This window comes from Orcinus orca, chromosome 11 (assembly GCF_937001465.1).
Source record: "Orcinus orca chromosome 11, mOrcOrc1.1, whole genome shotgun sequence".
NCBI classification, from domain to species: Eukaryota; Metazoa; Chordata; class Mammalia; order Artiodactyla; family Delphinidae; genus Orcinus; species Orcinus orca.
The window spans coordinates 89,657,179-89,685,076 of record NC_064569.1 but is presented as its reverse complement, the minus strand read 5'-3'; the positions used below and the strand labels follow the sequence as shown (position 1 = coordinate 89,685,076).

Genomic DNA, 27,898 nt, shown 5'->3' with positions numbered 1-27,898 from the left:
AAGGGAGGACAAACCGAGGTAGCCCTCCCCGAAGGTGTATATCAATGACAGGGTGTTAAAAATAACAAGATGGTGAATGGTATCTATATTAGATGACACATATAGACAAAATATATAGGAAACTAGCCTGCATCTTTCTCCACCTCTTCCCCAGCCATTACTCAAGGTTGTGAACAACCTTTAAAAAGCTCCTACAGCTTTGTTTTAGCAGCTCAGAGATGTACCTCCAAATTCATCTCTTAGTCTGTGCTATGATCTTAATTGGTTCTGGTGCTCGCACTTTACAGAGGCAAAATGACAGAGTGGTTAAGAACACAGGCTCTAGAAATAAAGTAACTGTGCTTGGATTCCAGTCCTACTATTACTGTGTAACCTTTGATAAGTTATCTGACTTCTTTATGTCCTATTTATCTCATCTGTAAACTGGTCATGATGATGATAATACAGGTGTCCCCTGCTATCCGAAAGTAGAGCGTTCCTATGAGACCTTTTGTCAGCCGAAATGGTGTAAAGCGAAGAAGCAATGACCTTAGGACACATCTTGCTAACAGATTCTCAAAATAGAGGGAGATGAAGCCCAGATGCTCACAGTCTCAGTTCAAAGCTATGGCAGCTCGATGCAGAGATGCTCAGCAGAGTATAGACCTCCGGGAAGGAGCTTGGGTGGGGCCATTCTTACCGCTTGGGGTGCTTGCCGCCTCGGTCAAGGCTCCCTGCAAAACAAATGTTGAATGCTATTTTTGCTTTTCGCCTTTTTTTGTAAGAGCAAAACTTCTCTTCAGATTTCTTTTGGTTAGCGAAAACAGCTACTAATGTAGGTCTTCCATAAAAGAGATGTGGCGTAAAGTAAACTTCGGAAGTGTTATAATAATAACACCCTCATAAGGTTTAGTAGGATTAAATGAGCTAATGCATGAAAGTGTTGTGAACAGTACCTAGTGGACTGCAAATCCATGGCAAGTCATTATTCATATTTTCTGCATTGTCCTTGGTTTCCTCTTTTTTAATTTAATTTTTTACTTTATATCGGAGTATAGTTGATTTACAATGTTGTGTTAGTTTCAGGTGTACAGCGAAGTGGTTCAGTTATACATATACATATATCCATTCTTTTTCAGATTCTTTTCCCACATAGGTTATTACAGAATATTGAGTACAGTTCCTTGGGCTATACAGTAGGTCCTTGTTGATTATCTATTTTATATATAGTAGTGTGTATATGTTCATCCCAAACTCCTAATTTATCACTTCCCCCCCGTGTTTCTCTTTTCGTTACCATAAATTTGTTTTCAAAGTCTGAGTCTGTTTCTGGTTTGTAAATAAGTTCATTCATATCATTTTTTTTAGATTCCACATATAAGTGATATCATATGATATTTATCTTTGTCTGACTTACTTCACTTAGTATGATAGTCTCTAGGTTCACCCATGTGGGTGAAAATGGCATTATTTCAGTCTTTTTTATGGCCGGATAATATTCCAATTTAGTATGATTAAACGAAGTTATGCATGAAAGTGTTCTGAACAGTGCCTCTCAGATTGCAAATCCATTGCAAATCATTATTCATATCTTTTTTTTTTTTTTTGTCTGTACGCGGGCCTCTCACCGCTGTGGCCTCTCCCATTGCGGAGCACAGGCTCCGGATGCGCAGGCTCAGTGGCCATAGCTTACGGGCCCAGCCGCTCCGCGGCATGTGGGATCTTCCCGGACCGGGGCACAAACCCGTGTCCCCTGCATCGGCAGGCGGACTCTCAACCACTGCACCACCAGGGAAGCCCTATTCATATCTTTTGCATTGTCCCTCGTTTCTTCGTCTCTACTCAAACCTGGTTGGTATTTCAGGGTTGATACTTCATTTGAGGCTTTCAAGTGAAGCTCTGGACTTCGGGCTTTCTCTTGGCTCTACTCTCTGGAGCCCATGGAGCTCTTGAATCCCCCCATACCCTGTCGGGGGCTGGGATCCCAGATCCCCACATATGGGAGTCAGGCTAGAATTATAACTATTTTTTGCAAAGGGAGTGGAATAAATAAGACAGACATAAACATAATTTAGTAAGAAATATGCTCGGATTTACTTTGTAGAGTTAAGTTGATTAACGTGTAGGGATGGGGAAAAGTCAGTATTAGGAAGCTAGTAAGGTGGGTTTTGCAGTATTCCAGGTGAGCTAAGGCAGTAATGATTTGGATGAAGCAGTGGGAATGGATTTGAAGGATATTTTGAGGGTAGGATGGACAAGGATTGGTGACTGAGGAAAAAGAGTGGATGAGTCAATGAAAAATTAAGAATTTAACACATCACCTGTTAATTTTTCCCCCTCTATCCATTTGGCTGTGCGCCACTAAGAGAACAAGAACTGTCTTTATTTTTATTAAAATTCTCAATGGTCAGCATAGTAACTGATACACACTAGGGATTCAGATACTACTTGTCAAATAATTCTAGACCCAACTTACCTTTCCGGTTTCTGAGTCCTTAAATAAATGTGTCATCTTAGCCAGTCACACCTTCTGCTTATCATCTTCGCTGCTTCTTAAAGCTTGAAACTCCTTCCTTTTACATATGGTCAACTCTTGCCATATCTTCAGCCCAACAAGAACCTTCTGCTTTTAGACATTTTCCAAAGACTCGATGAACCATGGTAATCTCTTTCTTCCAGAGTCACAGCACTGCTTATCTTTACTGCATCTTTCAAGAATACTCAATGACAATGCTTCCTATTTATCTAATATTTGCAAAGTCATTTAACTCTTCAAAGTAAACGCTTGTCTCCTGAATTGGATTTGGAGATTCTCAATTCTAGGAACCACATCCGTATTTCTTTCATCCACCTTTCCCACCACTCCTACCCCATAGAATGGGTAGCACAGTAGTAATATGTGAATAGTAGCTACTATTCACATCATCATTCTAAACACTCAGGTTACATTTTTTAACTTCTTAAGTGAGCAATGAAAAAAAGTATTTAAGATGAGAAATCCCTGACTTTCCAGCAGGACTTGGTAAAACACTGTCAGAGATTGCACTTCCCTTGCTTCTAGGCATGTCCTAATCTCCCATGAGAGATGAGAATAATTTGAGGCTTGGGTTTGGAGTTTAACTGGGACAGCAATGACTGCCCCACCCACACAGAGGTCATCAATCTAAATCCCCTAGTTCTGTGACCATAGCATCCTCAAGTCCAAATGTACAGAAGTAAAAGCCAACGGTCCAGTTGCCATGGTGGAGAAAAGAGCTGTTACGGGAACTTTGAGTCATCAGCAGTTCTCAAGTCAGGTTCTTGCCAGAATGTAGATCTTCAAAGGTCAAAGCAAAGGTTCTGGAGGCAGGATCCAGCCCCCATGATAGAAATACTGGTAGTAACTATGGGGTAGGGGTGAGGATGGTTAAAGGACCAACCTAGCAGGCTGGGTCTCAGGATTTGCTTCAGACTCAGCGGGGGATTGGAGTGTTAAATAGATCCTCAGGCAAAGGAAAGTTGTGGTTCAGTAGACCAAGCACGGATGATGGGTATTAGATGAAGTGTGAGAATTGCAGGTTAATGCTCATGAGGCATCTAGGTCTCTGTTCATGCCAAGCATAAAATAGCAAATGATTCCCAATCCAAATTTCACTCTTGGGACGAGAGGGAGTGCCTCGTACCCTTCCAGGATCAGCTGTCATTGCATCCAGGAATAGGGAGGAAGAGAATTGCTGAGTCTGAGTCTTTGGACAGGAGGCTTTTTTGTCTATAATGGTTAGGAATTTTTTGGTTCCAAGTAAGAGAAGTAACTAAAACTTACACAGGTAAATTTATTGGCTCATGTAAATGAGGAATTCAGAGTGAGGATAAGTTTCAGGGCTGGTCCTATTCAGTGGCTCAGTGGCGTCATCAAGGGTCCTAGAGCAGCACTATTAGTTTGTACACAAGAGCCACTTCCTCTCCTTCTTTGTTAACAAAACCCAACAATGTTCCATTGCCAGGAGGTGAATCATGATTAGTGTAAGTCAATCCTAAGGGGGAAATATAGTAAAAGAGAAAGTGCTTTCTACCTGCCTTTTTCTTTCTGCTTTGGAGGCTGGTTTGAGAGCATGATGTTTGGAGCTACCACAGCCATCTTGTGACCATGAGGCAACACATAAAGCCAATATGCAGCTGATGGCAGAGTAGTAGACTGGATATAAAGATCCTGGGTCCTCGATGAAACCACTGAGCTGCTGCACCAAACCTGGACTTGCCCACCTTGAGATTTCTCATTATGTGAGATCATTATTTAAAGTCCTATGAGCTGGGTATTCTGTTACTGGCAGCTCCAAGAAATCCTAACTGATACATATTGGGTTTTCTGTCTTTCTGTGCTCTGCTGTTCTCCATGTCAGTTTTATCCTTTGTGGCAGCAAAATGACTGCAGCTTTGTGTCTGTGGACCACGTGGTCCAGAGGTGAAAGAACACTTTCAGTAGTCCAGCACCCCAAAGTCCCGAGAGTCACCTTGATTGGACCAGCCTAGGTTGTCTACTCAGCCTTGCACCAATGATGGTAGTCAGGAGTATGGAATGCATTGATGAGCTTATGCTATTCAGGGTCTGCTCCTGGAATGAGAGACAGGTTAGGTTCAAAACAAAATCTGGATTCTTTTAGCAAATGCTGTCAGTACCTTGTTCATCTCCCCTAGACCCACCTTGGGGATCACCTCCATCTTTGATGGACAGCTTCCATATACACTAAAGGTTTCCTACCTTAAACACCTGTAACTCTCTGCTGTGGGTATTCTCTGGCCAGGGGAGCATGGTAGAACTACTAGGAATTGACCAATTTCCAGAAGCAACCCTCAAAAAGGAAGGGATTTGGTGGGTAAATACTCCTCTAGGTTTCTTGGCCCTTAATGGGACAATTCCAAGTTATTTTCTATACCTGGCCCATCCAACACAGTAGCTAGCCACATGTGACTATTTAAATGTAAATCAATTAACATTAGATAAAAGAAAAGATACAGTGTCTAAGTCACACTAGCCTCATTTCAAGTGCACAATAGTCACAGGTAGCTAGTGGCTGCCATATTGGACAGGGCAAATATATAACATTTCCATCACAGAGAAGTTGTTTTTGTTTTTGTTTTTTTGTTTTTTGGACAATGGCATTCTATACAATCTCTTAGGGGGTCCTTATCAGAAGAGCACCCATTGACCATTTATTAATTCATCCCTTATTGGTCTTCCTCCCTTTCCTATTTCATTTCCTCACTCTCACTGAAGCTTCCAAATAAGTTTCTTGCCCCCAAATCCTTGTCTCAGGGTTTACTTTTTGGGGAGCCCTACTAACACAATACCCTCGGGATGAGAAAGGGGATACAGGATGTGGTTGACTACCGACAAGACAAGTGTCCTCCACAGCCTTGCTACTCAAAGTGTGGTCCATGGACAGGAACTTGTTGGCAAAGCAGAATCTCAGGCCCCACTCCAGGCCTGCTGAATCAGTATTGGCCTTTTAATAAGATTCCCAGGTGATCTGTATGCACATTGAGGTTTGAGAAGTCCTGATCTATGAGTTCCTTAGATAGAGAGGGGGGAAAAAAGAAAGACCTGATAAAGTATAGCCACACAACTATGACAGCCATTTAAACAGAAATTTTTTTTGCCTGAAAGCCCCAAAAGGTGTAAGCCATCATCTTTTATTTCAGGACTTCGATGTCTTTACCAATGTTTGAATTTTTTTTTTCATTTTTGTTTTGAGGGTCTTGTGATCCACTGGCTTGAGGTCCCCTTATCTTTATGGGGGCCACGATCTCAGGAGAAAGGCTCACTCTGTCCTTTAAATTGATCTCTTTAGCACTGATGTTTCCTCCCTGTCTGCAGAGGGGCTTTGGGTCCCCAGTTGAGCATTTTGTCATAAGGTGATCAGGGTGCTATATACCTGGCAAGGTTTTCCTCTGATGGACTTTCACAGTCAGTGAGTGAATAAACTCTCTCTCCTAAAGACAGTGGGATTCTCCATCTAGAACCAAATTTGTTCTAATGAGCTGGCTCTGAGGTTTTCAGTGGCAAGTTTTCTGGATGTTAATAATGCTATTTTGAGAATACCTGTACCTTGCCTGCTTAATGAACACGATGATGGGAACGTAAACTATTTTTTTTTCCACTCGGAAAGACTTCATCCCCATTCTCTGTCTCATGTCTCAATTCTAGACTTGCTTTGTTTTTAGTTAAATTATTTTCAAATCACATTTCCATTAGTGTTAATTTAGTGGCTTTTGCAATGTTCTTTAATTCTTCAGCTAGCAAGTAGCTTGTTCCCTGCTTAGCCCTGATGGAGGCATTCTGTTCTGCCCAGGAATGTCTTTTGATTATTGGCCTCAATGACAGAGAAGAGTTTCACACCCAGTGCTTAAATTTACATCTGAAATGTGTCTGGATATGACATCTTTTGTAGATATTTCTGCAGTATTGGTTAAAGGATAATTAGGTTTCTCCACATCTGTGCAACCTGAGTGCTGTTTGATTCTTGACCCTCATAAAAGACAGCTTAACCTTATTTACTGGTAAGATTGGGAAATATATTATGTGATGGCTAAGGATTTGGAAGCTCTGAGAATTTGATTGCTAGATATTGAAGTCTACAAAAAATTGGCGGCAAATTTATGTATGGTCAGGGCTGATATTCAGTTGTTTTGACAAACATTACTTGTTAAAATATTGAAATCCTTCCATATCGGCTGTTAAGTGTCCCCTCCCCCACCCCACCATTCCAGCTGTACCCTGCCTCGTCACCCCAGCTGCCACTGCCCTCCCCAAGGAATCCACACCCCTCCACCCCCACCCCATCCTCCCACCTCCACCTTTTCACCAGAGCCCACACTAAAGATTTAATACCTGGCCTACCAGGTGCTTCTGATCTTGAGGAGACAGCAGTGAGTGGAGGCTTGCAGCAAGATCTTAGTTCCCTGCCCAGAAACTGAACCTGGGTAGCCTGGGTGAAAACCAGGAATCCTAGCCATTAGACCAGCAAGGGCTGGAGGCTAGAAGCGAAGTTCCCCTGGCTCTTGCACCGTTTGAAAGCAAGAATATTTCAAGGAGGCAAAAACTGTAAAAACAGGTACAAAGTTTATTATTTGAGACACAGCACAATAAGTGGGAGCGCACACAGAGAAACGGTTTATTTAAGACAGAAGCAAGGCAGAGATACACAGCCAGAGAGAAAAGAGTGTGGGCATCTTCTCTAATGAGGCGGAGAGCCCCAGAGAGGTGATCAAATCACTTATATAGAGCAGTTCTTCCGGGTCTTTGTTTGCCTTTGGCCAATTATCTCACTTCTTTTTCCACACCTGACCTTTCCTAGGTCCCTCTCTGGCATGCATGCACATCTTTTAGCCAAGATGGATTCCAGTGCAGAGGCCTATGGGAAGGCTGACAACACCCATTATGGTGTGGCACCCCCTCCCTTTTGACTCCCAAGGAGACTTTCTGCGCATGTGTAGTCAGGGAGGTCTCCTTGACCTCAAGAATGAGAAATATGTGGTCTCTTTATCTTTTATCCAAGCAGGACTCAGCTCCTCCTTGCTCCTGCCATCATCTTTATCTTGGAGTATCTGTCCACAGGGGACAGATTCCAGCTACTCAGCCTGGGGCTCATCTATCTCCTGCCTCACTTCCAGGACTCTCGTCTATTGCTAGTGCCCCTATGGCTGGCTTACTTCCCATAAGTTGGTTGGCGGATGCCCTGCTGCATAGGTTGCTTAAAAACTTTTCATGTCACCCCTGTGAGGATGCATTCATCTTGCTACCTAGCACTTGAAGAACATTCAAAACATTCAGAAAACAGCCCTAAAATCTTAGAAGGGAGGTTCTATTTGGAATAGTAAAAATAATTGGGTTGACTTAAAGATGGTGACAGTATCTGGCCACTTTCATCTCAATTAATGCAATATTCCTTTTTCTGTTGTATATCTTGGAAGCGAGAAGAGTGCGGCGACTAAACTCTTGACTCATGAGTCAAAATGGGACTCTGGTCTTTTAAGACTTAATGCCCGATTTGCCTCCAAACTTTGCACCATGCTCTTAACTTGTTTTTAGATTCCAATTTCATTAGTACCCAGAAAATGAGACTTGGAAAAACGGAGGTGAGAGCAGGTTTTCCTTCTTCCTCTTTGAGATGCTTTTAGGGCCCCCTAGTGACTGTTTTGAGACAGGTTTCTTACGATTAGGTCTCCTTGACCCTGATTTTAAAAAAGAGACCTTTCTGAATCTCTCCCGTGACAAGTGCAATAACTGTGTGGAGATAGATAACAGTCGGTTTAGAGGGCTCGATATATTTTCACTTCTCAGTTCTCAGCAAAAGCAGTGCAGATTCCTGAGAAATAACAGATCTATCACCTTACATATTTTATTCTGCATTCCTCATACTATATTATGTCATGGCTGAAATCCTTTGAAGACATTTATATCCGGTTTGTGTCAAAGGGCTATATAATTCATAGACAAGTACATCCTACTTTTGGAGATATAGATAAAATCTTCTGCTGGTGGGGCAAAGGAATTCTTTAAATGTGGGGCTTGACGTGATAGTAACTAACAGAAAGGTTCCGTTTGTGGAATAATTGTGTGGCAACATTCCTGTCTTTTACAGCATGAGATATTCCACTGACTTTGAAACACTGCAACACTTAATTGATAGAACGGAGCTTTTATACCTTTAAGGTGGTTATTGACTGATGCAAGTAACTTTTGTGAAATCCCTGAATAATGAATATATCTTCAATGTATCTTGCTGACCAGGGTGACTATTGTTCCCTCCCCGACCATGGGCGTATTTGTCTTTATAAAATCCAATGTCGAGAGTGCACTACACTTCGGGAATTATAATGGAGATGTTCAGTTTCCACATGCTTGTCTTTTAGTTTCTGATGTTATTCCATTATTTTCTCCTTTGCTTGTAAATTTCAGGTCTCTCCTTCCTCAGTCACATTAGCCTTATTAATAGGCAAATGTATTGTAATAATGTATTTTACACCACTAATGAAGTGAAGCAAAGCAATGAATAAAAAGAAAGCCCAAATTCTTGCCTTAACTTTACCCAGTTCCAGGGCAGGGGTTGGAGTAAGGGAGGAGGAATAGAGTTGGAAGCAAGGACAGTCGGCCGCAAAAAAATAAAAATGATCCCCTTGTTTTCAGCGCGTTCTAGAACAGAGCTGCACGTCACAGGAAGAAAGGAGCAGCTTTGGAGCTAAAAGGCTTGGCATTAAACTTTGACACTTTAATGGTCTCTAGGATATTAGATAATATTTTACCATATAACGTTCTTCTCCGACACGGTAATGGCATCAAAACCAGATAAGATCTCCTGTCCCTGCAAACGTGCAGGGTAAGCCTCATCCCCGCAGAGATAGGACAGCAGGACCCCAGCTTCGCAGTTAACTTATCCCGAAGCTCCAATGCAAACGTTTTTTACTTCTTCGCCGGGGACGCTGTTGTGCAAACGCTACCTTCTTTTGGCGTTCTCCTCGGCTCGGTGTGCCACTGAGATTAGGTAAACAGCGCTCCAGAGCCGCGGAAGAGCGGATGGTGGTGGTGGTGGGGTAGTTGGGGGGTGTGGGGTGGGTGGGTTGGGGAGTCGTTGCTTAGAGGGGCTGGAAGAGAGCGGATGGGCGAAGGGTCCCGGCTGGGTCAAGCTAAAGGCCGTGAGCCGGGTTATTTAGGCAGGAGCCAGGTCCGGAGGGGAGCGAGGGACGAACCTCCGAAGCACTTAGGTCAGCGCGGCAGCCCGAGCTCGGCGTCCTTTTCTTACGCACCCCCTCGCTTCCCCACCCTTGCACTTTATCTCTTTTTGCATCCTTCCCCTGCTGCTTCCAAGCACTAGGGTGGGCTTCCCGCTGCCTCCTCGGAGTCCAAGGGCTAAGAAAGCCGGCGGCCCGCCCGGCTGGGGAGAGGTGGGGACCCGGGGGGAAGGGGACCCCAGAAGCCCTGGGACCGAGCTGACCAAAATCCCGGGAGCTGGATTACGCGCCGGAGCTCCGGTCTCCCAGAGTTGTCCATCCCTCTGCGTCCTCTTTCTCTCCCTGCCTCTGCTTTCTCCTCCTCTGGGTTTTCTCTCCAGGCGTCGTCCTTCCAGCCACTCTCACACGCCCTCCCCCTTTGCCCGGACAATTTCACTCACTCCTTCCTATAGGCGACTCTCGGCGCCCCACCCTCGTCTTTAGAATTGGGAGGCTGGAAGTCCATTCAATGGGATATATTATGCTCAGGGTTCTTGCGCCGGGAGGGAAAGAGCAAGAATGAAATCGTAACAGGGAGGGGGCGTGCTGTGCGTGCCTGGGGTGTGTGTGTTGGGGGCGGGGGGGGGCAAAAAATGCAGTTTCCCCGAATAATAAGAAGCCTTGGACCAGATTCTTGAATACGTAGCCCCACATGATGCTGTCAAAGCCCTTCAACGTGGCTTCTGGCAGCCTCAGCCTGTCCCATACTCTGCCCACCTTCGAGAGAAGCGGCGACCCGAGTAGAAGTGGAGGCGGGGAAACTTCCTACTTCCCACGACGGCTGTTTTGTACAAGGAAGAGTGGACAGTCTGCATGGCCTTGCGAGCCTGCGAGAGTCTCTACGGCAGCAGCTGCGGCCCCGTCCCGCTTCCCTTCCCCCTCTTTCCGCGAGGCTCGCCAAGCCCGAGGCGGCCGAGAGCGGCAGGGGTGGGGGGAGAAGGGCGGGGAGCTCCCAGCTTGCACGCTTTCATCCCGACCCGGGCCAAAATCCCGGCTCCGGGTGTTGCTTCTGCCTGTGTGTGAGCGAGCTGAAGAAGTAGAAAGGAGGAGCCTCGCCGGGGGGCGTGGCCTAGGCGGGGGCGGCCTCTCGGTCCGCGCGGCTGAGGCGCCTGCCATTGGCCGGCCGCGCAGTCACGGGGTGGGGGCGGGCGCCGAGGAGGGCGCCGGCCCCGCCCCCGCTCTGAGCTTGGCCCGGGCTCGCGGTCCCCCCCGGCTGCACAGACATGACACAGACACACTGTCACTGCAGCTGCTGAGCGAGCCCGGCGCTTTAGGCACGCGGCGGCGGGGCCAGCCCGAACCCCGGACCCCAGAGCTCGCCCGCCCGCCAGCCCCCCCGCCGCCCCCCGCGCGGCGGCCCCCGCCTGCCTGGGCGCGGGAGGCGGGGATCGCTCGCCGGCTCCGGCCAGTGGCGCCCGGCTGCCGGCGGCGGCTGCAGCAGCCGCCCGGCTCCCAGTGCCGGGCGCTCGGGGAAGCCGGCGCGTTTCGGAGGCGGCGGCGGCCGAGGCCGGCGAGCGCTCCCGGCGGCACCGGGGCCGCCCTCCTCGGTTCCCTGCACGCACCGCGCTGTGCTCCGCCTCCGCTCCGGTGACCTTCCCGGGGCGCCTTCCCCGGCCCTGCGCCCCCGGCCCCGCGCCCCAGGCCGGGGCGAGGCCCTCTCCAGCGCTTCCTTACCGAGGAGCCGCGGGCGGGCGGCGCAGGCCCGGGGGGAGGGGTCGCCGAGGCCGGCTGCAGCGCCCCCCCCGCCTCCGCGCTCTGTGCTCGGCCGGGCCGGACCGCCGCTCCCCCGCTGCCGCGCGGGAGCCCGGGCGCCCGAAGCTGGGGGCGCGGCAGCGGTCGCTTAGCCGGGCTGGGAGCGGGCAGGCCCTGCCCTGAAGGGGCGAAGCGGCGGGGAGCGCGGGAGGTGGAGCCGGCCCCGGCGGCCGTCCGGCGTCTCTCCCAGCGCCCCTTCCCCGGGCTCAGACCGAGGCGAACCCAGGCCCCTGCCCATGCGGGGCGCCCCCGGCTCCGTAGAGTCCCCGGGGCAGGGAGCAGCTCCAGGCAGCAGCGCCAGAGGGAGAGGAAGACGGGACTGTGCTCAGCTCCGGCGGCCCGGACCTTCCCCGTCGCGTTTGGAGGCGGGGGCCGCCCCGAAGTCTGCGCTTGTCACCGCCGCTTGGACTAGGGCAGCGCCTGCTGGGACCCCGACCCGGAACCCCCTGCGCCTCGTAGGTGGCAGCGCCGCGGCGCCACCCACCTCCTCCGCGGTCTCCCTCTGCCTGGTGGCAGTCACGGCCAAGGTAGGAGCCCCGGGGGTGCGAGAGAGCCGCCGCGGGGGCGCCCTGGTGAGCGGTGTCGGTCAAGTTCTCCGGACCTGTGGCTGGTACCCCCTGTACTCGGAATGCTGGCGAAGAGGGAGGGAGTGAGGGCACAGCTTCTGCCGCCTGGGCCCGGAGCCCTGGAGAGGCTGGAGGTAGAAGTCGCCGAGTTTCTGATGTCCCCCAGGACCCGTCCCAGGGCCTGCCCTGCTCCTTAGGCTCACGGGCTGCCGAGAGCGAGGAGGAGTTTCCCGTTAACACCAGGAGGCGATGTCGACCTCCCTCCCCCGCAGCTTGCTGGCTGTGAGCACGTGTGCTTTGGGGGAACCTGCTGTGTTTAGAGCTGTCCTTTGGGCAGTCCCCACCTGCCTTTCCTGGCGTGATGCTGTGAAGAACTTTTCTTTGCTCCTTGTCGCAGAGTCGAGGCCGATTTGGGGTGAGAGCCACAGCTTGCGAGTCCGTCTATTGGACAGAGCAGTTGGGTGGCAGCGATAGCAGTAGAGAGGAAACCCAACCAGTGCCAGTCCTACTGGACAAAGCTGCTTGTGATGAGTGGTCGCTGGGTAGCGATCCAGACAGTCTTGTGAAAGTCATTGTTTCTGAAGGGTGGAGTGACTGACTCCAAAGTTTGTGCATCCTTAAGTTATTTTGCTCAGTGCCTTATTACTGTCTTTAAAATTTTACTCTTAAGGAACCTCAGTCCTGCAAGCCTACCCTTGCCCGTTTGAAATTTATTAAAACGGTGAGCTTTCCCTGGAACGATCTGATTTTAAATGGGTCACTTAGGAGGGAACAGATTGTCTCTCCTGCACTGAACCATCCCCCCGGGTGACCCTGTTTAATGGGGATGGATTTTTTCGTCCCTGAGCTTGATGTACCTCGGTTGAGCAGGTTTTTGCTGAATTCTGAATCTGTGAATTTTGTCACTCAGTCCATTAAAATGATCTCCCAAGGGAGCAAAATAGCAACTTACACTTTGTGTGAATGTCACAGGAAGTTTTACAGGGTCTTATGTAAGTGCCGCAAGAGAGGGCTCAGGCTTCTGCTTCCTTCATGGGCTGGGGGTGAGGATGGGGAAGGGGTGGCAGGTGGACGGTCCCCTTCCCTAAATGCAGGTGCCATCCCTCTCTGGCACTGGTGGAAATCCAAAGTGCTTATTCACTCCCTGCCAGTATGCAGTCACTTCAGGTTAATTTTCCTCCTCGCCTCTCCTGCCTTACCACCTCAGCAGTCAGCTTTGGTAGACTTAAGATAAGGGAAGGTTCTAAATTAGGAAAGGAACACGTGGAGGTTTCTCTTCTCATGTCTCACAAAAGGGTGACATGAATGAATTACTCACGGGCATGGTGGGTCCTCACTGGGGATTAAAAAAAAAAAAAACTGGCTTGAAGGTTTCACACATCTCTTAGTGTACCTTTATTTTTCAGGAGTACACTTTAGTGAAAATTGCTTGAGGGAACACACATTTATCGAGCCTGGCCCTGTTAATTCCAAACTGGGAAGAGAACTACTTGGAACAGAGAGGCAAAATCGTTAAGATTTAGATCTTAGTGGGTTTTCGAGAATGGCTGGGAAAGGAAACCAGTCTCCCTAGTGGTATAGAGAGGTTTTTAAAGAAAAGATGGTATCACTCTGGAGTGGGTGGAAGGTGCTAACAGGTATAGGTCCTCTGGCGTCGCTGGATGAAGTGTGCTAGGTTGGGGGTTAACTTTTTGGCGTGAGATAATGCAGATTCCTTTGCCTTTTAAAACATAACTAGAAGAGCCTTGGGAATGAAATGAAAGGTTTTTCCATCTTATCGTAGGTCCCAGGAGTGCTTCCACCTCTTGGGAAGGAGGTGAAGGTTTCCTGTGGTTCTGGGTTCCTGAGCTGTGCTTGAAAGTTGATGCAGGAGTGTCTCCATCCTTCAGCCACCTACAGCGGCAGGACACTAGGGGGGACTAGTTTTCTATTCCACCACTGAAGAACCTATGTTACAAAAGGCTGTGGTTCGTCTTGAAGGCTCAGGAGCCTAACTTTTTGCTACCCAATGCATGCTTGCACTAATGCGGGGATTCCGAACGCTTAAGCGATGGGCCTGCTTACATCTAAAGTGTCATTTGGGCAGCTCAGAACAGGTTAACTGCAGAGTATTATGTGAGACTGAGCAGACTCAGTGATAGTCTCTAAGTAAGTCAGGGCTATAAATTTTGGGGAGACAGAACCTCCTGCAAACTCCATCCTTTGGGTATTAGACCGTGCTAACTCTAAGTTCCCGGGGGTTTGTAATCAAAACTCCCCCCTTTGGTTTTTGGGCTGCACATCTGCCATCTTCATAAAATCATGCTGCCTCCATTCTAGATGGAGTCTAGAACTGACTCCATTAAACTTAAAATTTCTCGCTGTTGTCCCCTTAAAAGCACATACCTTGTATGTATACAGATGTAACGTAACATTTGGCAGTGTGGTTGCACTTTCATCTCAGATGCTCTCTCTGCACTTTCAACGGTATTAAATCATTAGTGTCTAGGTGTCTTCCAGCAGAAATTGAAGATAATTCTATTTCCGCTGAAGAACAAAGCCGCATGGCCCAGGCTTACCCACTGTGGCCAAGTCTTATCAAAGCTGACTCCAGAGGTGGGCAGACAGGAAAGGTTGGAGAAAGAGTCTAAGAAGAGACTACCTAACTCAGAATACTGGCACGAAGAGAGGCAGATGTCAACAAGATTTAGGACTTCCTGGATTCTTTTATATATATATATATATATATATATATATATATATATTTTTTTTTTTTTTTTGCTGTATATGGGCCTCTCACCGCCGCGGACTCTCCCATTGCGGAGCACAGGCTCCGGACACGCAGGCTCAGCGGCCATGGCTCATGGGGGCCCAGCCGCGCCACGGCACGTGGGATCCTCCCGTAATGTGGGATCCTCCCGGAACGGGGCACGAACCCGTGCCTCCTGCATCGGCAGGCGGACTCTCAACCGCTGCGCCACCAGGGAAGCCCAAGACTTCCTGGATTCTTAAAGACCCAGTGCAGCATATAGAGTTAGACTCAGCGTTTGGATCTGTGCACCTGCATGAGTTATTACATTTCCTAGAACTCTGGAGTCTGGTAGACTGCATTTGTGATCCTTTACTCATACGTACAGTGCATATTTAGGTAGTTTGAGGAGACCTTTTGTTGTGGCATAGGGAAGTGGTCAGCATAAAGCTTTATTTCAGCTATCGAAGGCTTTGTAGGTTGATTCTCATAGGTGCAGTATAGCCAAGGGGTTAGAGATTGGAACAGGAGAACACTATTAAATTTTCCATTGAGCATCAGCTAGTGAAAACTGGTCATGGGGAATTTATATACTGTGATCTTAAGGCATGAATGAAGTCTTATGAATTTCAAGGAAGCCACATGGCAGAGGTGGAGGAAGAAAGTGACGCAGGATCCTGGCCTTCCTTAGGGTCCATGAATAAGGTGAAGGTGTCTTTGCAGCCAGAGATTCTCAAGAGTGGGGAGCACATGGGGCCAGGGCTGTAAGACCCAGGGGACTGAGAACTCCAGGCACCCTGCCATTGACACCCCTTGGCGATACAGCCACCTCACGGGATCTGCTAGTGTCGATGAGGCTTTGCGGTTCTGCTCCAGAGTATTTGACATTGAGAGGTACTCAGGTCCTCTGTTCCTCCCGGACCACATTGACATTCGGAGAGACTTTTCTCCTTTTAACTTAGCAAGTAACAGCTGAATGTCTATTATGTGACAGATGCCATGCTCTGTGTAGAGGCTGCAGAGGGTCCACAATTAGTTTATAGTCTTTTGGGGGCAGGCAGATGCTGAACCATTGCTGTGAACTGCTCACGTACAGGTTTGTTCAAAGTAAAACCTTGAGTTTGCCAGGATAGTAGAACAGGAGGGAATCCCATGCAGAAAGAACAGCATGGAAACCTTAAAATATGTAGTGTGAATGGAGAACAGTCAGTAGTGTGGCTGGAAGAGGGGCTGTTCTGGAAGAGGAAAGCTTGGTGTTAGCAGGGAAATAATTTAATAGGATTCCTAGTTTCATGCTCTGTGTATTCAAGCCCTGGCAAGAACGGTGGCTGGATAAGGTCCAAGAGAACCAGTTGATTATCCCACATTGTTATTACAAACAGAAAAGGACATTTTCTTTTTTGCCCTTTATCCTTCTACATATAGCATTTTGCCTGTTCTTTAAAAAACTATTAGCAACGCAAATAAAGAAAGGGTCCCTTATCAACCCGAAGTCTGCCCTCTTGTGTATGTGAATTACATCTGGGGCTTTCATTACGTGATTATGCAGCAGTGGGAGAAATGACAGAGTTACTTGATAAATGATAGAGTGGCAGAGGGACACAAATTTTTCCCTGTGAGAGTGTATTCTATTTTGTCATATTTACTTCTGGGTAAAGTTATGGCTGCAGTTAACATTTGAACAAGGTTCTTGTGTTTGAATCATCTCAGTTCTGGCCTCAACTTTCTTTGCTGTTGGAAAAGGAAGAGTTTTATAGTTTTGAGGATGGGTGTGGGCCTGCCTATGTGTGTGTTTTGTGGAATGAGGAAACTATGAAGTAAGGAAGAGATGCAACGATGTAATGGCCAGAGGATATTAGAGAGAATGGAAAACTGCAGTTGTTAGAGCGATCCCCAGGGTCAAATATATTTAGTTTTTCTGAAACAGGAGCCAGGAGGGCAGTGGAGGTAGAAGAAGCCCCAGTGTGTGTGTGTGTGTGTGTGTGTGTGTGTGTGTGTGTGTGTGTGTATGTGTGTGTGTGTGTGTATGTATGTGTTTGTTTTGTCTCTGTCATCCTTCCCTGAGTTGAGTTGACTGGTAGGCAGGGTGGTATAAGTAAAATTTGGAGATCTGGGTTCTCATCTTTCATCATCCTCTGCTAATTTGCTGTGTGACCTTAGAATACGTCTTGACCTCTCTGGGCTTCAGGTGCTGTCTCCAAACTTCAGTGCGTTTTTCGTCTTGTAACTAGGAATGTAGAGGCTCAGAGATAGGGCTTGCCTAAGTTAGTGGCAAAGCTCAGACTATTTAGGTTTTCTAGCTTTCCAGCTCTGAAATGGGAAGAGGCCTGACCAGTTCCAAGGTATACTCTACCTTGAAATATCAGACACTACAAGTATGCAGTGCTGAAGAGAAGAACCACAAAGTCTTTTCTGTGTTGGTTGTAGATTCCGTAGACTTGTAGACTGCATTAGAACTTCTCTGATACCTTAAGCCATTCATAAGCAGCTGGGCTTGCTTGCTAACTTCTTATGTATTATGGGAACCAGTGGGTTTGGGAATGTTACCTACTCTTTGAGAACTGCTTGCGATGATGTGCTTTGTGATAAAAAGCAGTGCTGAAAATTTTAATTGTTTCCAAATTAAGTCAATGAAAGCTGAGTTGAGCGTGTGGGATTCTGCAAAGCCTGGGCTCTAACAGGGAAAGGGGAATCTTCTCATTTTGCCAGGGAGGTTACCTCGTAGGGGGAGCTGGGGGGTGAGTGTGAAGGGAGGGATGTTGGGAAGAGAAACAGATTCAGAAAAGCAATTGTGTAAAAGTACGAGTCAGGAAAATTGCAAACCGACTTAATTTTATGCCACCAAATTTGCGTTGCTAGAGAGAAGCTTCCTCACCATTCTGGCACTGATGCTGTCCTGGGTGGAGAGGGCAGTGTTTATTGGAAAGAGGAGATTTGAAGTTAAGTACAATTATAAATGTAAGGTTTGTGACATTATTATTTCAACCTTGAAGGTAAGCATAGGAATGCCCTGTTTTAGGAGAATTGGGAGAATTTGGTTTTCACTCTTCAACTGTTTATTCCATAATTGAAGCTAAGTGTAAGAATGCCCTATTTTAGGAGAATTTGGCTTATAAATCTTATTTTAAAAGCAAATAATTTAAGAGAAGTAATTGTTTGGGGTACAAAAGGATTTTTATTTTACAGAAAGGATTCATAGCAAGCATCTTTTTAATAGCTAGTCCCTTAATTGTATTTCAGGTTATTTGATTAACACAATCATGATGGACGCTTTTGGGAGCCTTACCTGTTACAGAAAACCAAGGGTTTTTCAAATATAAACTGTTCCATGTTTTAATAAATAACTCAGCAGGTTCACCTGCCAAGGAGCCTAATATTGAACTGTGTTACAGAAAGAAGGACAGTAGTTACATAAACTTTGTAACCACTGACAGACCACATGGTGTTACTTTGCTCACTTACTTACTGGGGGCAGGTTTCTGGTTTAACCACTGTTCATCCTGGAGATTGCAGTCGTAAGTACCACCTGCATGAGTTCCTCAATCACCCTCACATTCTGCCTCTAAGGATATATCAGGAACAGAAGTGGTTTAAAAAGGAAATCAGGTAAGCGTTTCCAGGATTCTGAGTTTTCCTAGTTTCAGAGACATGGAATTAATTTTGTTCCGCCTAAGTATATGGTAGAGGCGATATGCATGAGATGTTTACAGGAAAAACCCTCGAAATTGTGCTCGCTCACGAAATATCTAGGGCTTTTGGTTTTTTTTGTTCCTTCATCGCTTGTGAAAGTTTCCAAAAAAGAATTGGTTCTAGGAATGAAAGAAAATGTAAGGCGTTTAAGGCTCCAGAGGTAATTTTGGGTAACCTGGAGTGGTAGATAATCACAGACTGGGGCTAGAATGGGAAGTGCAGCCTCACCCATGATTTTAGCCTCTTTCGTCGCATTATGGGGCTGCGCTTTGGACGCGCAGCAAACGCACATGGAGATGGAGCCCTGGCTACTGGGCGAGGCTTGCTCTTTAACAGAGTCCTTTTTTGACATACCCAGGCCAATCGGGAAGAAAGGACTTCTGATCTTTCCAGCTCTCCACGGTAGCATTAGAACTTAGGGGAATTTACAGCAGAACACAGGCATGCGGGGATTTCATTCTTCCTCGTTTTTTTTTTTTTTTCTTTTAAATTTAAAATCAGTAGCGAATCCTGTGGACTCTTCAGTGTTATTAGAGACTGCCTTGATGCATTAAACACATGTTTGTTATTATTAAGGTTAACATTTTCGTGGCTGACTGGGAACCATCCCCTCCCCGCTTTTGTTTCCAGAGCAGTTGCGTAGGTCCTTAATCTGCCAACACTGTTTGTGTACCAGCCTCCTCCACTGATGTCAGCTCTCATCTGGGAAGGGAATGGTATTTTGTGGTTGTCTGGGGAGCTAAGAGAGGCACAACCCGAGTGATAAGCAGGAAGGGGCTTTTCTTGCTTCCAGGCATGGTGCCTGGTACCTAGTAGGTCTACACTGAATAAACAGTTGTGTCCACACAGAATGATTTGCATTCCGAGTTCTGTTTCCAGCTCTGGGGTGGGGGTGTTGGGGAGGGAGAGGTGAGTGGATACCAGCAGACTCACAGCCTCGGACTCCTTCAGACCTCTCCCGAAAGCTGTTATTTTAAAAATGTGAAGGACATTTCAGATCAGCGAAATGAATTCTCTTAGGGATTCATTGTTGTGGTGCAGACATTGATGGCTTTGTAAAAAGGCAAGGAAAGTACAATCCTGGAATGCGGCGTGTATTTCCTTTCCTCTGAGTTTGTAGGGATTTTGACTTATCTGGCCTGGGAAGAGTGAACAGGCTCTAATGCTTGTTCGTGTGTGCATGTCAGGGCGCCTTGAAAAGCATCTTAAATACCTTAGGATGGATTGTGGGCTATGATCTTTCCGGCACCGGTGATGAATGTGCAGTGACTTAGATGTGGATCGGGCCAGGGCTCCCACGTTCAGAGGACGAAGTGGGCCCGAGAAAACAGGGGGGACTCGAGTGCTTTTCATCCAATAGGAAGGACTCTCCTCCTCTCTGCCATCTTGGCATCTTCTCCCCCTTCTCTGTTGGTGCGAATCCTTCCCACCTGGGCTTTGAAAGTACTTACGGATGCCTCCTCCATAAGTGGAAGGCAGACCTGTGATGTTGAGACAGCTCGGGGGCTGCAGGAGACCCTTGAGCCCGCTCGACCTTCATTTCACAGCTCTGGAAACGAAGGCTGGGGAGGTCAAATTATCCAGAGGGGAGGCAGATCCAGAGCCCCTGCTTCCTGGCCACCTTATGTGGCCCAAGGCTCTGCTCTGCCTTCTTACACCCCCTGCTTTCTGGTTGTCTGTCCTCTGCTCCCTGCCCTTCCATCCAGCATACTCGCCTTCAGTCTTCTCCTCACACACGTTCTTCGTGCTCTGCTTTTGTGCCAGGCGCTCTTCTGTTTGACCATTTTGTGTCATTTCATCTTTATGGTAACCCTACGAGGTGGGTGGTCTTACTCTTCCATTTTCCAGGTATGGAAGCTGAGGCTTGCCCAGGTCACACAGCTGTGGAGCGTGGAGCCAGGACTTGACTCACAGCTGTTCTGCCTCCTGTGTCTGCTGTCTCTGTGCTGACCTGGCCTCTAGTCAGAATCTCTGCTTCCTGCCTACAGGCCCCATACACTCTGTCTCCTTGATGGTATTGGTTAACGTCTACTAAGCCAGCATTCACTCATCCGCCAGCATTCGTGAAACTCCTGCCCTGAGAGGTGTCGGCTTGACATCAGGAACAGGGAGGTGAGGAAATCACCTGCCTGCGTCATCTAGTAGCCTCGTCTTGGTGAGGGAGGTAAATACTAATAAAGACATGGACAGGGCAGTGGGCACTGTGTCTTGGTAGCATTACACTTGAGGGAGTCAAAGAAGGAGAAAGTATTAGATTGGGTCTTAGTGAATAGGAGCTGGAAGGATAGAGTGACAGGGAGCATCACCTAAAACACCCCAAAGGCCACACCTGTTCCCTTCTACTTGGCATTGTCAATATCTGTATACTTTCCCTATTCTTTTCCTTATGTGTAAGTGCCTTAAAAAGCACTGGGACTGGGTTGCACCCATCCGGCTACACTTCTAGCACTTAGGAATCCTTCAATAAACATTTATTCAATTAAATTGAAAGCCTTCTGTCCTTGCCCTCAAGCAACATAGTTAGAGAGATTGGGAAAAAAAAAACGTGTGAGAAGTTAAACAACGATAGAAGATTCAAGTGAACAGTTCAGAGCGACAGTAGGAATGATGTGGCAGTGCAGGGAATGGTTGTGGATTATTGGAACCCAAAGTTGATGGGAAATCAGAGGCGGGAGCTTACTTTAGCTGCTTAAAGGCAGTGGAGGTAGGATTTGCCTTGGGTCCTTGGACCCAGGATGATTAAGATTTGATGGAAGAGTTAAAGGGAGGTAGAGCAGCCAGCTAGGTTGATGAATGCACAAATATGAATTTTGGGGTTATAAAGTAAGTCGGCTTGGGTTTCCATTAGCGAGAAGCTGGAGATGAAGTTGGAAGGTGGATTGGGGCTGTGGACTTTTGGAAGGCAGGACGACTTTCGATCGGGAGGATGGTGTACGCAAAGCTCTGTTTGAGGAAGATGAACCTGGTGGCAGTATCGGGGCCAGACTGGCGTGGGGAGAGATGGTAGCAGGGAGGTCGCTGAACAGGCTTTTGTACTAGTTCGGATATGAAGTTCTAAAGGCCACTGAGCTAGAACTGGTACAGGCGGATGGACACAGAGGGAAGCTTTGGGATTTCCTCTGATCCCAGTCATTGGTACTGAAGTGCGAGATGGTTTTCATTGCCCACTGGGAAGCGTCACTGGGATAAAGTCTGCTTGTGACAGTAGCAGTAGTTCTTAGAATGGCACTTCCTCCCTTGGCTGGGCTGGGCGTGGGGATGGGGCTGGGCTGAAAATGTCCTCTCCACAGCCTCTCTTATTGGGGGTTTGTTCAGATGAGCCCAGGGTGATAGAACAACCTTTTTACCTAGTCTAGGATGACACCCAATAAGGGGTAGAATGTAGAAAATTTTTCTTTTCCTCATGAGTGGTTCCTGAAGCAGCTGCGGAGGGCCGAGAGCGAAATTATTGGAACTCTGACATGTGGGCTCCGGATCCACCTTAAAAGTGACGCTGGGCCGTGCTTCCCGTGACTGGTGGTGTGTCTCTGCCCGAGGAGGGCCTTGCTGAGAGATTACAGGACACACTTTTCAGAAACGTGGAGTAAGCCATTCTGGATAACAGAATTTTTCAAATAGGAGAGTCCAATTCCTTATAGGGAGTCTTTATTTGGAATCTTTAAAGAACGAGGGCTTTTCTAGGATGTTCTGTGTATTTACCCTCACTGGCTCTCTCTCAGCCGCTGGAAAGCATCCATCTTTCTTATCAGGACACACAAAGCTTGTTGTGAACTGGCCCCTGCCTCTCTCTGCAGCCGCATCTTCTCTTGCCAACCCCACCCACCACCCACCAATCCCCAACTCATTATTTTCCTTCTTCACTGCTTACTTTCCCCCAAATCTGCCAAGCTGTGCACCTACCTCTCCTTCTGGCTGATAAGCTCTTTCCCTCTTTATTTGCTTGGGACGCTTCTGTTTTTCCTTCAAAACACAGTTCAGGCGGTCTTTCCTTCAAGCTTCTCCTGATACTGGGCGCTGAACTGTATCTGTCCTTGGACTGGCTTCTCCTGCTGTGCTTTTCTGCACCGTGTTCCCCGAGCTTCCAGATGGCTGGCTTGCCCGGAGTGTGGGAGCCCTTCAGTAAAGATGGCATCTCATGGCTCTGGGGAATCTTCAGTGTTTTACCGTCTGCCTGGACCATGCTGTCTCTACCCTGTAAGTGGTGGGTGGTGGTGGTGGTGGTGATTTTGGATTGCACTGAACGTGCTATTCAGGTATAATGTAACCTTTTCTGGTTGAACCTTTAGTGTTATGCTGTACTGCAGGGTATTCCTGAATCTAAAGAATGCATGCCCTTTTGCTGATGATCAGGTGGTGGTGGGCCATCGCTGCGGCCCATTGATGCCTTCAAGGAATGTGGTGCAGGTGGTGGAGGAGGAGGGGGGGAGGAGAAGGAGGAGGGGGAGGGGGAGGAGGAAGAGGTGGTGGAGGAGGAGGAGGTGGTGGAGGAAGAGGAGGGGGAGGAGGAGGAGGAGGGGGAGGGGAGGAGGGAGAGGTGGAGGGGAGGAGGCAGTGGAGGAGGTGGGGGAGGAGGAGGGGAGGAGGGGAGGGGAGGGGAGGAGGTGGTGGAGGAGGAGGTGGTGGAGGAGGAGGAAGTGGTGGAGGAAGAGGAGGGGGAGGAGGAGGAGGGGGAGGGGAGGAGGGGAGGACGTGGTGGAGGAGGGGGATGGGAGGAGGGGGAGGGGAGGAGTTGGAGGGGAGGAGGGGAGGAGGAGGTGGTGGAGGGGGAGGAGGAGGGGGAGGTGGGGGAGGAGGAGGGAGGAGGGGGAGGGGGAGGTGGGGGAGGAGGAGGTGCCTTTGCTGCCTTTTCTGCTCTTTCCTTGCTGCGTTTCTCTGCTTTTTCCATTTTCTCAGATCTTCAGCCTCCTCGTTCCTCTCCTCTTAGGCATTTTTTTTTTTTTACAAATTTATTTTATTTATTTAGCTGTGTTGGGTCTTCGTTGCTGTGTGTGGGCTTTCTCTAGTTGCGGCGAGCGGGGGCTCCTCTTCGTTGCGGTGCGCGGGCTTCTCATTGCGGTGGCTTCTCTTGTTGCAGAGCACGGGCTTTAGGCGCGTGGGCTTCAGTAGTTTTGGCTTGTGGGCTCTAGAGCGCAGGCTCAGTAGTTGTGGTGCAGCACAGCCTTAGTTGCTCCGTGGCATGTGGGATCTTCCCGGACCAGGGTTCGAACCCGTGTCCCCTGCATTGGCAGGCGGATTCTTTTTTTTTTTAGATGCTGGGGGTAGGAGTTTATTACTTAATTTATTTATCTTTGGCTGTGTTGGGTCTTCGTTTCTGTGAGAGGGCTTTCTCTAGTTGAGGCAAGCGGGGGGCCACTCTTCATTGCGGTGCGCGGGCCTCTCACTATGGCGGCCTCTCTCGTTGCGGAGCACAGGCTCCAGATGCGCAGGCTCAGTAGTTGTGGCTCACGGGCCTAGTTGCTCCGCGGCATGTGGGATCCTCCCAGACCAGGGCTCGAACCCGTGTCCCCTGCATTAGCAGGCGGATTCTCAACCACTGTGCCACCAGGGAAGCCCGGCAGGCGGATTCTTAACCACTGCGCCACCAGGGAAGCCCTCCTCTTAGGCTTTTTAAACCCTGATGGAATCATCGTCAGACAATCTAAAACACATCCTTTTTTCAAGTGTTTGATTGAAGGCCTTATCCTCAAGTGTTTTCTGGTCGCAGTGTTGGTCCCTGGATACTGATGGAGCCTTTGACTGTGGTGTCTGTTTACTAGGCTTAATACCACTCCACATTCCTAGAGAACCCATTGCGGAATCGCAATTATTATTGATTGAGAAATTATCAAACAGTGATGGGGAGTGGCTAGGGAGGACTGGATGAATTTGTGCAGAAGCTCAGCATCAGCGTCCAAAGACTGCTGGATAAGCACGTGTTGATGTTGGATATTTGTTATTGCCTCTGGTATTTGTGAGGTCCATTTGGGTTTTTATTACACTGCCCTTGTAAGCCAGGCATTGGTGCTGCATGAGTAGGTTTGCTTCGTGAATCACGGAGGAGTGATAGATGAACCCTGGGCTTATCAGATGGTCGTGCGATCCAGGTGCTGTGCCTTATGAGCCTGCGCTTGGCACGGGCACTGGTTACATGGTTCAGGAAGCCCTTTGCTTTTCCTGTGGTGGACTGACCTAATGCACACCAAAGGATGCTTTCTCTGGCTCGTACTTTTTGACATTTTCCTTTTCGATCTGCTCGGGTTTATCCATAACTCCTGTTGACGCAGCATTTTTGAGCTCATTAAATCTGTTAATGTGTGTGTAATGCTTGGGACAGGAGCTGGTACACAGAAAGCACTCCATACGTATTAGCTGTTGTAATTGATGTTTGTATTTAGAGCTTCTCCACTGTTTCTCTCTCTCTCCCCCTTCTGGTGGTTGTGCTTGTTGGTAAAGTAAGAAAACGGCTCCCGGGGCTGAGGAGGGGGAACACCGACTTTCTCTGTTCAGCCCTGTCCAGAGGTCTCAGAAAGTTCACAGAAGCCCTGAAGGTAAAGGCAAACACTTGCCCGCTGATCACCCAAGGCCATTTTTCAGGAGCTTTTGGTCCACCTTGCTATCTACTCTCACTGGGATTTGGGCTTCGACTGGTAAGGTGGATGAGAGCCAGTGAAGGGCATAGGAAAGGACTCTTGGCCAGTTGTGATGAGCAGTATTTAAAATAACAGTAACAATAGTAATGGGTGGTCACAAAGGTAGCTCCCATTTATCAGTTGTTTCTTATGTGCTTCTGAGAAGTGCTTGACATGCATGGTGCCTTTTTTTTTTTTTTTTTTTTTTTGCGGTACGCGGGCCTCTCACTGCTGTGGCCTCTCCCGTTGCGGAGCACAGGCTCAGCGGCCATGGCTCACGGGCCCAGCCGCTCCGCGGCATGTGGGATCTTCCCGGACCGGGGCACGAACCCGTGTCCCCTGCATCGGCAGGCGGACTCTCAACCACTGCGCCACCAGGGAAGCCCCCTGCATGGTACTTTTTGATCCTACAGCACTCTGAGCTGCAGTTTCATTTTATGGGTGAGGAAACTGAGGTGCACAGAGGTTATTTGCCCACATGATAAAGCCAGAGACGGGAACTCAGTTCTATCTCCAGAATAATGTCCTCTTCATCTCTGACCCATGATCTACTAGCCCAGGTGTCTCAGCACTGGAATATACATAACCCTGGTGATACCGAAGCCTTTCGTGGAGTATTGCAAGTGTGGATAGTTTTAAGGGAATCAATTTCCAGATTTTCGACCTCATATATGGACGCTTTTTTGAAACTGATTGGACTGAGACCATCCCTTTTCACAGTCATTTGTCCCTGTTTTATAAAAGGCACGTCTCTTGCCCAACACTAATCTTGCTCGCGTGCGTTGCTCTGAGTATAAAAACCTTAAGGGGCACTGAACAAAGGAACTATGAAATTGGTGTGTGGGAACCTTCTAATCAAGGCACTTTTACAAGGCTGCCCCTTTCCACGTTCTTTTTTACTTGTTTAAACTTGCTGCTAGAAACAGGGCATGTGGGGCCCCTTTCTTATGCTAAGGAATGATATAAAATTTTCAGATCTTAAGAAATAACTTGCTTTTAACTTTTTAAAATGAATGATGGGTATCAGATTGTTAGATTCTGTTTAAAAAATATGATGTGGAAGTCTTTTTTTAAAATGCTCGTGTTTACAATATGTTGGAAATTCTATTCTTAGAAGGTATTCAGTTTATGATGAAAACTTTAGACGTCAGCCTAAAAATAGGCAAGCTTTTCAAATTTCAGAATTAAAAAAAGCTTGAAGCTAATTGTACTATACTTCCCCCTAAGATACTGAAGTTCAGAGTAGAAATTCTGAAGTTGTTTTCTGCCACAGACCCTTCTGCACCAAAATATTATTTTTTCATAGAATTTCAGGGGCATCAGTGTCTCCTAAGGCTCCATCATTGCACTCCTGATTAAGCACCCTTGAAATGGTAGGGAATTGCAGTAAAATGTAAACATAGTTTCAATTTTGATGAAACTTTTATATATGTAGTTAGACGTGTGATCTTGTATACCAGAGTGCCTTAGTGGCTCAGCAAGGACTGTTTCAGACATAACTGATAGAAACCCAATTAACACTGACATTAAAGAAAAAGAAATGGACTTTATTTGCTTCAGTAACTGGGGAAAAAAAAGGGCAGCTTCAGGTAGTGCTGGATCCAGGTCCTCAAATGTCATCCTGAAGTCCTTGCTTTGTCTCTTGGCTCTGCTCTCTTCTGTGCTGGCATCGTTTTCAGGCAGAGTGTCCCTGTCAGGTGGCAGGAATGGTCCTCAGCAGCCCCAGGCTTACATCCTACCCATCTCACCGTGACAGCTGAAGGAGAGAATTTTTTTCCCAGTAGATCTGGTGAAAGTCCTGGTCATGATCTGGTTGGAAGGGCCAAGGTCACATCCTTGAACCTGGTCAGGGGAGGTGGGGTCCATCCTATTTGAATCACTTAGGGAGAGGAGAAGGGGGCTTCCTGAAGAGAAGCTGGGCAAACAGAAAATCCCAACATGTTCTGTAGGAAGATTAACCTGAAGACCTTGAAGATCGAATGGACTACCGGTGTCTTCTCTAAAAGCCTTTCACTCTCCTGGGTATGCTTCTTCCCTTCCATGCACCACCAGCCAACACTCTTACCTTTATGATACCCATCTGCCCATTGACAAAATGACATTAGTGATACCGTCTGTTGCCTGCTTTGGTAATTTCAAGACTCTTAAGGCAATGCCCCAGATCCCTGGCTTAATGTATTTTGTGATTTCTTTTTTTAAAAAAGCCATTAGTTATGCGATTAAGAAAAAGAAATTAAAAATTAGGGAACTCCATCTGTGTTAGTTTGCTAGGGCTGCCGTAGCAAAGTACTAGGGACTGGGTGGCTTAAACAAGAGAAATTTATTTTCTCACAGTTCAAGAGGCTAGAAGTCCCAGATGAAATTGTTGGCAGCGTTGTTTGTCCTGAGGCCTCTCTCCTTGGTTTGCAGATGGCCATCTTCTCCCTGTGTCTTCACGTGGTCTTTCCTGTGTACGTATCTGTGTCCTAATCTCCTCTTCTTACACCAGTCATGCTGGATTAGGGCCCACCTTCACGACCTCCTTCAACCGTAATCATCTCTTAAAAGACCCTTTCTCCAAATACAGTCACATTCCGAGGTCCTGGGGGTGAAGCCTTCAGCATATGAATTTGGCGGGGGGGGTGTGGTTCACTCTGTAACACATCTGTTATTTTAACTCTGTGAATGGGTTATATTTTGCAAAATAATATTAATACCCATACCTTGTTTAAAACCCAAGTTAGTAACAGGTTCACCTGTGCAAATGCAAGCTCAGCGGCTTCGGGGATGGTAAGTTCATTGCACTTTGCTGTTTGGGTATACTTTTGCCTTCAGTAGGAGTGGAGAGA

General features: G+C 47.6%; 1 protein-coding gene across 1 annotated transcript in view; it reads left to right on the top strand.

Annotated features, from left to right (window-relative positions):
• Positions 1 to 11,397: 11,397 nt before the first annotated feature.
• The window catches only part of LARGE1 (LARGE xylosyl- and glucuronyltransferase 1), a 585,040-nt gene continuing 568,539 nt past the window's right edge, over positions 11,398 to 27,898 (top strand). Inside the window, exon 1 of the mRNA XM_004269399.4 lies at positions 11,398 to 12,005. The gene's annotated coding sequence lies outside the window, so the exon portion shown is untranslated. The remainder of the gene's footprint in view (positions 12,006 to 27,898) is intronic.